Raw genomic sequence first — 11610 nt, 5'->3', positions numbered from 1 at the left:
TCCTCCTCTGTTGGGTCTGCTCTGAGGCCTGGCCTCTGCACCCGGCAGCCTCGGACAGAGTGGCGGTTGGGGCCAATGCCGCCCCCTGTGAATGGGCCCAGCCTGTGAGACAACGGAGCCTGATCTCTGCAAGTCCAGAGCTGGGTGACATCAAGGCTTCTCCGCAGGTGCGCCCTCCCCAGGGGCCCCGGGCGCCACATGGCAGACGCCTGGTCTAACCAAGCCCAGTCAGTTCTCCATCTGCCTCTCCAAGCAGAGGAAGAGACGGATGGATCTGGGCGGGTGGGGATTCACAGGGGCTGGGGGACAGAGAGGACAGGGGAGGCCTCGGCTCCCACAGCATAACCCATAATGGGGGGCAGGGTAGGGTACAAACTGCCATCTCTCTTTCCCAAACCCCTGGAATAGTGCCTGGAATTTCTACCACTGAACTGACCCCGTGGCTTAAAAACTTGACTTCCAAAAAGCCACAGTTAAAATGCAAAGCTAGTCTGTCAGACCAGCTAACTCCCTCACGGGTTCCTGACTCAGTCTCCTCAGAGCCTCTGACCGTCAGCACCACAGCAAGCCCGGGACCACCCAGGGCCAAATCCTTCTCCAAATACCTGAAGACACAGAGCCCCCAAAGGTGACCAGCCCAGAGCCATGGGGCAAGGGGGCAGCAAGGCCCCTTGAAGGTTGACCCGGGTCTCCTAGGTCTTTCTACGGCGTGGACTGGCTCCTGGGAGTGTAAGTCAGGTGGTCTGGAATCGTGGCGTCCTGCTCCTGGGGACGCCCCTGCTCCTGTTCAGCCACCACAGCAAAAAAGAGCCCCTGGGGCCTCGCCAGCTGACTCCTCCCTGACCCTGCCTTCCAGAAGGATGAATGCACATCAAAACCCTGGGGCTCAAATATTCCCGGGTGCTGTCCATTCTGCACCCACATCCCTTTTCCATGGCCTGGGTGCACCCCCAACGGGGATAACTCTAAAGGCTTTCACAGAAAAAGGACCCTCCTAAGAAACATTCCTCTGGACAAAAGGCAAGCAAACAGGGGGATGGAAGAAAAAGGTAGGTTTTTTCATTTGGTTAATGTCACATTCTCACCTAAATGGTATCGTGGAACTTGGAGTTCATCGGACTAATAAACCAGGTTGGATTTTGTTGTTTACCAAGATGGAGAATGAGTTTCTTTGGAAGCAGATCAACCAGATGATGTCTGGAGCCTTAAAATGAGGTAATGAGAGGCAAAGAAGCCCCAGGAGAAGACAAGTATCATGTCTGGGATTGAGAGGAAGCTCTTTCTCCCCTCTGGACAGACGCGCAGACACCTAGCACGGTCCCACAGAGCTGCCTGGCAGAGGGGAGCCCGGCCGGGGCAGCTGGCTCTTTGCAATGCCCCAGTCAGCCCTTGGTGGGAAATGTAGGCTCATTAGCATATTGGCTAAACCCACAGTGCCGACCGGCCAGTGGGTAACAGGACTCCCAGCCAGGATGGATTCTCCCAGGAGCCAGCAAGACTCTCGTTCCTACAACAACAAAAAAAAAGAGTATATTTTCACATTGGAGGTTGGGGGAGAGGAAACAAGACTGAACAGAAGCCCAGAGCTCTTGGTTTAAGAAGTGGGCGGGGGGTGATGCAGAAGGGCCCCCTCCCCAGTCGATGGTTAGAAAGGAACAAAAGAGCACCGGCTTTTGAAGTCAAAGAGACATGTGCATCTGCCAGGTTTCAGGCACGTCACTGCTTGTCATTCCTCCTCCTCTCTCCCTCAGCTGTAAAATGGGCCCAACATGCCAGGGTTGTTAGAGGAGGTGACAAGACTGGAGAACACATGATGGCGTGTGACTGGTCAGGGAGCGTGGTGTCCCTTCTCTCCTTTACAATACAAAACCCCATCTGGTCCAGAGGAAAAGCCCCAGGAGAAACCCTTTCCCAGTAAACCCTGGAACAAGACACAGAGACCTTCTGAGGGAGGAGGAGGGCTGTCCCAGTGACGGTGGGGTGACTCATTTGGCCAACCATCCTTAATTTCTCCGTTCATAGTTTGGGAGCCCTGGAGTGCTCTTCCCCCAAATGAGGCATGCAGCAGAAATGAGCTGTGATTAGCACAGCTCAGAGCCCAGAGGATGGGGGCAGGGGAGAGCGAGCTGCAGAGTTTCCTGGAATTAATGGAGAGGGAGCAGGAAGGGCAACTTGCTGTCTCAGAAGATCTCTCTCTGCGCCAATCACCAGGCAGGGACTTCTTTTTTAAAGCCAACCTTCTCAACCTCTGTAGGGCAAAATCAACTCTGAGAGCTGCCTGTGACGGACCTAATGTGCCATTAGAGGCAGGCCTGGGGTGTTTTCTGCAGGGCACACGGTGAAATTGCAAGCCAGTATGTAGGTGACGTAGGTGGCAGCATGAAACAGACACAGAACACTGCACCCTCCGCAGTTAGCACTGGGCCGCACAGTGCCGCCATACCGGATCTGCGGCAATGGTACAGTTGAAAGGCAGAGGAAGGAAACAGAGAATTCGACAGGGTTCGGTGAGACGGTGCCATAGGAGGCCCGGGTGCTGTGTAAATGTCCGCGTGGGCGGAGCGCAGGGGTGGGGGAGGAGGGGGTTGGAGGGCAGGGGTGGATCTAGAAGCTGGCATCGTATCGCTTTTCTCAGAAGGAAGATGGGTTATTCCTCTATCGAGGATTTCAATTCGGTGCCGGCAGGTGACCTTCTCCGTCCAGGGCTCTGCCACTTTGGGACATGCCCACAACAACACAAGTACCACTGAACATTTCAGGCAAATGATAAGCAAAAGCAAATGCACGAGAGATCTAGTGTCTAGCCCTGGCCCCGCCCCTGCTCTCCCCTCCCCTGCGATGCCGACTGGGTCACCTAACCCTGCTGAGTTTTGGCCCATGCACCTGCTAAGTGGGACAGTAACCCGGCCAGGCTGCTAGGAAAATAACCTGGAGAGCCTGGTGAAAATGCCAACCGTTCTTGGCCACCCAGAGAAGATGGCCCTACTCTTTGGACTCACAGTGCATCTTCCCCATGCACGGCTACACCTCTTTCAGCACTGGGAGCCAGCGAAGAACCCACCAATGAGAAGAAGCAGGGAGACATGAGCACGGGAGGTCGAAATTGGTGTGAGGACTCAGGAACCGTAATCTTGGAACCTCTTGATTCCTCTACATGGAAAACAGCTAAGCGTAAGCAGGCAGTGGGGCCAGAACAAGCTTGCACCCCCCTCCCCCAAACCAGGGCAATGGCCAGAATCTGAGCCCCCTCTCCTTGATTTTCCTCAACTCCATTCAGTGACTGGTAGGTCTAAAGGACACTTTTTCAAGTCATCTCACTCCAAAGTGATGAAAAAGACACTCATTGATTTGATCCCAAATTTCAGTCTCTTAGATACAAAGCTGTCTGGGGCCAACCAGCCTCTCAGGATAGCCCAAACTCCTCCTCAAATGTGTTACAAACCCGGAGATACTAGAAGACGGTTTCAGAATAATACTTGGTAGAAAGAGCCCACAGAATCATTTGATACTCAGCAAGATGAACGTTTCCTCCATTGGCCAAGCATCACACAGAAGAAAGGCTATACTGGGCTTCCATCGTGGGTCATTTAGAAGGAATCCTGACCTCTTCTTCCCCCCCAAGGGGTACGATCCCACAGTCACAACAGGGTCAAAGACAGTCTGGTAGGGAAGAGTATATGAACCCAAACTTCTAGACATGGAGCTTGGCTGTCCTCACATAGCCATCCCAAACATCCCATTCATCGTTCCTGTTTCCAGCATTGTGGATCCAGCCTCACCATGACATGGCTGCTCTGTGCATTCCTCTGACTTCTCTCCACAGCCCAGGACCTTCCCCGACTCCACTCAGGCTCACCTCACTCTGCCTGCAACGCCACCATGCAGCTTACACCTCTGAGCTTTAGCTCAGGTACATCCCACGTTCAGCGGCCTGTCTTCTCTTTGCTCACCCCAACTGTACTCATGGTCCCGCTACTTCCACCTGCACCAGAAACTCCCTTCACTCAACCTGTGTGGCACTCACATTTTGTACCAACTTGGCACTTAATTATAAATGGTCTCATCTTGAATAATATGGTAATCACCTGTCTCCTCTCTCCATGAACAGAAAAGATTACTTAAACAGTAGAGAGGGTCAGAAGCAGAAAATCCTCGATTAGAAAGATCAGACATTACCTACTGTGACAACTGCCATTGTCAACTCAATCTCCCCGAGCCTCAACTTCCATATCTGTGAAATAGGAATAGCAATCTGAACCTGAAAAGACTGATAGATGGCTTTAACAAGCTAACATCTATAAGAAGCCTATCAGGGATAGTACACAGAAAGTACCCCCGAGAAGTTTGTTTCAACTCCCCTTTGCTTCTCTTTCATACCCTGCAAAACTAAGCATGGGATTGCGACATAGAAGACATTCAATAAGTGTTTGATTGATTGATCAGGAGAATAAAGCAAACCAATAACTGGAGGGTCATTATACAAAGTAACCGTATATGGCCAAAATGTATTGATCTGTTTCTCAATTACAGACAAAAAGGTTGATGTCTACGGAGGGAAAACAATCTATTTTAACTAAAGAACATCTCAGGATTGGAAACTGCCAGTCTCTTTGAACCCATCACTCAGCCAGGGAGAAATTTCAGCCTAAGCGTTCAAGCCAACAACTCGACACATCCTTCCTTCACCCCTTCTTACATAAGCTCTCCCCGTTCCCAGCCTGTTTTATATTTCAGGTCCTCAGAAAGTTGACTTCATACACCAACAATTACAGTACAATCCCTCCTACATCTTCACATCAAACATAGAGCAAAACGATAAAAGTTCTTTTCTAAGTTAATGTAGAAAGAAGCCTGACCACAGCCTTTCCCAACAGAGTTTTTGTTTCATACATATAAATATAAAATTATCTTTTAATAAGACCTTTCTTCCCCTACCTACAAAGTTGGGGAGAGGGGAGCAGACAACCATGAATATTGGTTTAGTTGTTCAACCAAAATCAAGTTGAGAATCATATCTGGGTCCTACGAGCAAGGACGAACTCTGTGCCCCGATGATGATGCTGGGCATGGGGGAGCCCAGTGAGATGAGAACTGGCTTGGAACTCAGAATTCAGATGGAGTTGTCAGCAAAACTATTTTCTCCTGGGGCCTTTCGGCCTTACTATCCTTTCCAGTTGCTTCTCGCTGTTCGTTTTTTACATATTTAACATTTCTCTGGAGGAAAACGTCTCTTGCCAGTGCATTCACTTTCCAGCTGGTGTCTCACATTACCCAAACAATGGAAGTCCCCATACAGCCTTGCGACATTGCTTCCGTATGAATAGGAACAAGCCTGGAAATGTAATTTTGGTTCATGATGACAATACGCATTCGTAAGACCAGTTCTCTCCATGCCTCCCCAGTCCTGGGTGGTGAGTCAGACACCAACCTTGCAGGTTCCCCAACTACAATTCAGAGCACTGCCAAACTTGGCAAGACCTGAGAGGCCATCTAGCCCACAACCCTAACTCCCACACACAAGTGTTTGGCTATCAGTGAGGTCAGATCAGCCTCAATAGTCACAAATTCTTGATGTCAAAGGAACCGTTTGTCAGCCCCTACTTCTCTTGTCCTCTCTAGAAACCAAAAAGATCAGCGTCTTTTTTCTCAGTGATGCACATTATGATAGTTATTAAGTGGCCCCAATCCTCTTCCCCAAGTTAACCCCAAATCCTTTCGCCTTTTCTTAAAGGGCTCTATTGTTCATCCCTTTAATTATTGCTAAGATTCTTTTCTGTACTTTTTGGTTTTCCCAGTTATTTTCAGTGCATTCAAACCCAGTGGTGTCAAATATTAAGGAGACGTGGAGAAGCACTTGCCAGCCCTTGCACATTGTACCCAGTATAACACAGCCTGGCATCACGCTAATTTAAAACTAAACAGCACGCTGCTCCTTCAGCCAGTTCCGCTAGAACTTCCAGGTCCATCTGTGACGACGGTGTCTTGCCAGGTGATCCCTAACAGCACAGTCACTATAATCACATCAGTCAAGCGTGTACTAAACCATTGGTGGCCACTGTTACCGCCTCGCACCAAAGTTGTTCCTATTCTGGTGGATGGAAAGATCAGGTAACCAAGGGGTTGTGCTCCTTGAGCCATATTTATGCAGAATATAAAACATACTGTTTTCTTACTAGAATCTTTCTCCTTCTAGTCAATGCCTAAAAGCGAACATCTGGGTGACCTGGGGTATGATCATAGGGTGGAACTTGGAGCAAATGGAGCAGACATACAACACACGGATTGCAAACCTGAACCCTATTAAGAAAACTTGGAAGTAATTCAGGAACTTGAATAAGCACCCCTAACACACACCCTGAAATCTGAAAAGTGACTCATTCTCTCAAAACAAGGGAGTATCCTCTCACACTGGCTGAAGAGCATCTCTTAGTTAAATTTGGGAAGGTCGCTGCTTCTTAGCATGACCAGCCCAGAGGCTGCCCGTCAGGACCATCCCACACTCACTTGCAAGAAGGTTTGGATTCTGTAGTAGGTCTGGCATCAGGAATCTTCATTACCATCTAGGGAAGACACTTACTCATCAGTTCTTTTGGGCTGGGAGGTACTGAGTGGAAGGAGTGTTCTGATTCTGAATGTGACCACAAGCCTCGGAGCTCTTAGGTAGAAATGCACCTCAGCGACAACCTCAACACCCCTCATCACTAACGACTTCAGGGAGCCACAGCCATTGGGGGAGTGGAAAGAGGCCATTTATTTAACTGCAACAACCCCACGCCGCCCAAGCTGGGCTCTACTAAATATGTCCTTTATCATTTACCTTGTACCCAAACCACGGACTTAGCTCCTAGGAGCCATTTGCCTGAATTCAACTATTTTAAATTTGGCCCTTTTTCATACTTAAGTTGGTAGAGATGAATGATGTTAGTCATTACGCCTCCAAGAGTCACCATTATGTATGGCGAGCACGTCAACTGGCTGGATTATTCACAGGTAGTTTTGGTAAGCACCGTACTATTGTCGTCTGGACTCGGCACCAAAACTAGAAAACTTAATGGCTTTCTAACATCTTGTGATGGAATTTTTTGGCTCAAAAACATTTTTGGGTATGGGCCTCAATACAGCTTGCATTACTGATCATGAATGCACCTTTTGCCTTTCCCCTGGTGATGTGAAATTCTTCTCTGAGTCCTGATGCTTAGAAAAGACCTTAAATGTCACCACTGCTACCCCCCAATTTAACAGTATAATACTCTCTATTTCTGAGTCAGGATCAGCAAACTATGGCCCATGGGCCAAATCTGACCAGCGAGATGCTTATTTCTGTAAATCAAGTTTTATAGGAAGACGGCCGTGCCCATTCTTTTATATATTGTCCGTGGCTGCTTTCATGCTACAACCCCAGACCTGAATTGGGGCAACAGACATCAGGACTGCAAAGCCTGAAATATTTACTATCTGGCCCTCTACAGGAAAAGTTTACAGAGTGCCTGTTATAAAGCGAAAGGAAAACAAACTGCTTATTTGGATAGCCTTCTCCTCATCTGGACCAAAGGAAATAAAGCAAGAAAACAACCCTGACCCAAGTGACTGGTTTTTGTATATGCTACTTCGCATGAAATATCTTCTCCGTTGTAGTGTCTTCTGAAATAAGATACATATAAGATGTGAAATACTTAAGAAAAATTTAAGTAACAAAAATTCTGGGGTGACATATATATTTTTATACAAAATATAAATTAACCCCGGGGCACCTGGGTGGCTCCGTTGGTTGGGCATCCAGCTCTTAGTTTCGGCTCAGCTCATGATCTCAGGGTCCTGTGGTCAAGCGCCAGCGTTGGGCTCTGTGCTGTGTGTGGAGTCTGCTTGTCCCTCTCCCTCCCCCTCTGCTTGCCTCATGCTGTTTCTCTCTCTCTCTCAAATAAATAAAATCTTTAATATATATATTTATATATAAATAATATATATAATATAAATATATTTCCCCAGAATTTTTACTTCTTTTCAGTATTTTACATCTTCTATGCATCTCATTTCAGAGAACACTTTGTAAAATATATATTTATTTAGGGGAACCTGAGGGGCTCAGTCAGCTAAATATCTGACTCTTGATTTTGGCTTAAGGTCATAATCTCAGGGTCATAAGATGAAGTCCCATGTGGGCTAGGCACTGGCCACGGAGCCTGCTTATGATTCTCTTTCCCTCTCCCTTTGCCTCTCCCCACTCTCTCTCTCTCTAATTAAAAAAAAAAAAAAAATATATATATATATATATATATATATATACACACATACACACATATTTATATTTTTATATATATACTTTTTGATATGTATATAAATATATATACTTTATATACTTTTTATATATATACTTTTCTAATATACTTTAAAAATTTATATTTCTTTTAATCAAAGTTAGTTCTAAATTTGCTCTTTTGGGGATACAATAAAACTTGAACTGAGTCCTGGTCATATGGAGTAATTTGGAAATCTTAGAAAAGAAAAGAAGGGTATAAGGAATGTGATCTAACAGATGACTGGTCAGCTATAAGAATAAAGTAAAATAAAGATAAGGAATAAAAACCATATCTTTGGAGTGCCTAGGTGGCTCAGTCAGTTAAGCATCTACCTTTGGCTCAGGTCATGATCCCAGGGTACTGGGATCAAACCCTGCATTGAGCTCCTTGCTCAGCGGGATTCTGCTTCTTCCTCTGCCCCTTCCCCCACCCCAAGTTTGCATGTTCTTTCATGTGCAAGATTTCTCTCTCTGAAATAAATAAAATCTTTAAATATATACATATAATCTTTAAATAGATATGAAAATAAGTATATATTTATATATGTATATATAATATATATTTATATGATATATATATTTACTTTATATATATATATATATATATATATATATATACACACACATATATGTGTGTGTGTGTATATATATAGATATATACATCTATATATATATCTTTAAACTGTATAGTCCCACCCAGGGTTTTAAAAAGAAACCCTTTTGTTTACAAGCAGAGGGAGGGGGACTGGATAGGGTAATATCTTCTATTAGAATTTCATTCTGAATCCCTAATGTGCTCAATAATGACCTAGTTCCATCCAGAGACCAACCCAGGGACCCATTCCCAGCACATAACAATTTTAAGTCAGGTTACCATTAGACACATCCATTGGTGAAGCGAAGGAGTTTGGTCAAGGCATTCCATCCTCAACTTCAACCTTACCTAGACTGGAGCCCTTGGGGAAGGCTGTCCCAAAGTCATCAAAGGCTGTCTGATACACACTCATATTTTTGTCCACACAAAACTGATTTTCAGTGTTTTCAATTTACTTCCAACATTTTGGGGAGATCTCACCAAAATTTCTGAATTTTTGGTCCCTCTCAAAAAACCTGGGACCTGAGAACTCTAAGCCCCCATGCCTGCTGGTAGTATCCCTTGAGCTGGTAGCAGCTGTCCCATTCAAAGCATGGGTGCTTTCTGCTTCCATATACTCACTCCCACTGCCTAGGGTCTCCACATGTCCTAAGGTTGAGTGTCAAGGGCTGCCCCCTTTCCCCATCACTGCTAATTTTCTCATGCCTGGCCTGCTTCACTCACTGAAGATACCTGCTCTGTAGGCATCTGAATTTGACCCCAGAACTAACCTTTGATAGGACCTAATATATTTCCAAATGGGTGAGGAAAGTGATTTTTCTCTTTCTCATTCTTTGGCTCATGTGTATACTTTCCACCTCTCTCTTGATCAGTGACCCTCTACAGAAATAAACCGCATGCACACTTTGCCAACAACTCACTATCATTTGAAAAAGGCCCTCCCTACCCTCATGGGCCACCATTAAAGACAAGTGATTCTACTGGGTCCCCTCTAATCCTTGTTATTTGCACTGGTACTACAGCTGTGTGCTAGACATCTTATCCCTAAAAGCAGACCAAAGACCATACCTACAAAGAGAGCCTATGTCAGGGGGTAAGATCTACTTTACACAGAGAAAATGTTTGTTCATCAGAATCAAGGTCCCCTTTTCTAGGTCAGAAATTAGAAGGAAGGCTTCAGGTTCAATTTCCCTCCTAAGAAGATATTTAATCGCATTGGTGACCTCTGAATTGTATCTAGTGTCTCAAATTTAAGTCACTATAGGAAGTGGGTGATAACGTAATAAATGTGAAAAACCTATTTACACTGAATATCTATCAACAGATGAGTGGATAAATAAAATGTGGTGTATGCATACAGTGGAATGTCACTCAGCCTTAAGGAAGGACATCCTGACACCTGCCATAATAGAGATAACCCTGAAGACATTATGCTAAGAGAAATAAGGCCGTCACTAAAGGACGAATACCATATGATTCCACTTATATGAGATACCTAGAGCAGCCTTATTCACAGAGACAGAAAGTAGAATAGGGGTAGCCAGGGGCTCAAGAGAGGAGAGAATGAGGAGTTCTATTTAACAGGCACAGAGTTCCCATTGGAGATGATGAAAAAGTTCTGGAGATGGACAGAAGTGATGGTTGTCCAACAGTGTGAATGCACTTAATGTCATTGAACATTAAAATGGTAAATATTATATAATGTGTATTATATAACAATAAAAAGAAAACAAAAGCCTAAGGAGAGTATATGGGTGGGGGGAGCTTTTAACTGCTAGGGAAACTTATATGCTCATAATAAATGTCACAATGTGACAATGCTCAGAGGGCAAGACATGGCCTGAAAGGCTGTCTGGTTCCACCTGACCTAGAGCGCCCAACCGAGAAAAGTATTCACTTCCACGCACAAGAAGAGACTTGTCATAGGGTCTGGTTGACAGCGGTACCGATTGGCAGCATGGGGACACTATACCAAGAGCACTTCTCAGGCAATGGAAACATTAACCTCCCAGATTTTTCCAAGCACACACTAAATCTTGCATTCTTATGCCAAACTATTCTTGGCCCAGATACATCAGCAACATTCAACAACTATATCAAGTCTGGACACATAAACAGGTTCTCCACAGAGAGAGTGACAATGGCTGTGGTGACGATGGGTAGATGACAGTAACTCTGGACTCAGAGACCAGGTACTGGCACGAGCTCTGGGCACCATTCACTTCCCAAGCCAACCACCTGTCAGCCGAGCCAGCGGCAACCACCGTTCTGCACTCCACTTCTGAATAAAACAATAAGGTTCAACACACCTTGGGCGTGCAAGTGGGCAGAAGCCTTTCAAGATGGTATGAAAGTCGAACTCAAGTAGGATGAGGTCAGTAAAGCAAAATTTACAGAGATGCTATAGGAGCATTGGAAACAGGCTTTTATTTAACAGAAACTTACACAAATTTGATACAAACCCTACATTATGCAAAGCTTTATCACAATTCTACACATTATAACTTGCGGGAGTTGGTTGGAGAGTGGGTTATTATTATAATTATTAGCGTTTTGAAAAGGGACCTTTTCTATCAGAAAATGTCACCGAAAAGGGCTTCAGAAGTATACAAAGACGCTCTCAGTGAGCTCCCCCCAGGACTGGCCTTGAATGAGAAAGCTGAAGGGGCTAGCAGGACGTCTGTGCCATCCAATCTCCCCTCTCAAAGGCAAGAGAGAT

Source organism: Enhydra lutris, unplaced genomic scaffold (genome assembly GCF_002288905.1).
Source record: "Enhydra lutris kenyoni isolate GAN:26980312 unplaced genomic scaffold, ASM228890v2 scaffoldscaffold20, whole genome shotgun sequence".
In the NCBI taxonomy this organism is placed as follows: domain Eukaryota; kingdom Metazoa; phylum Chordata; class Mammalia; order Carnivora; family Mustelidae; genus Enhydra; species Enhydra lutris.
Note: the sequence above shows the minus strand (reverse complement) of the source record.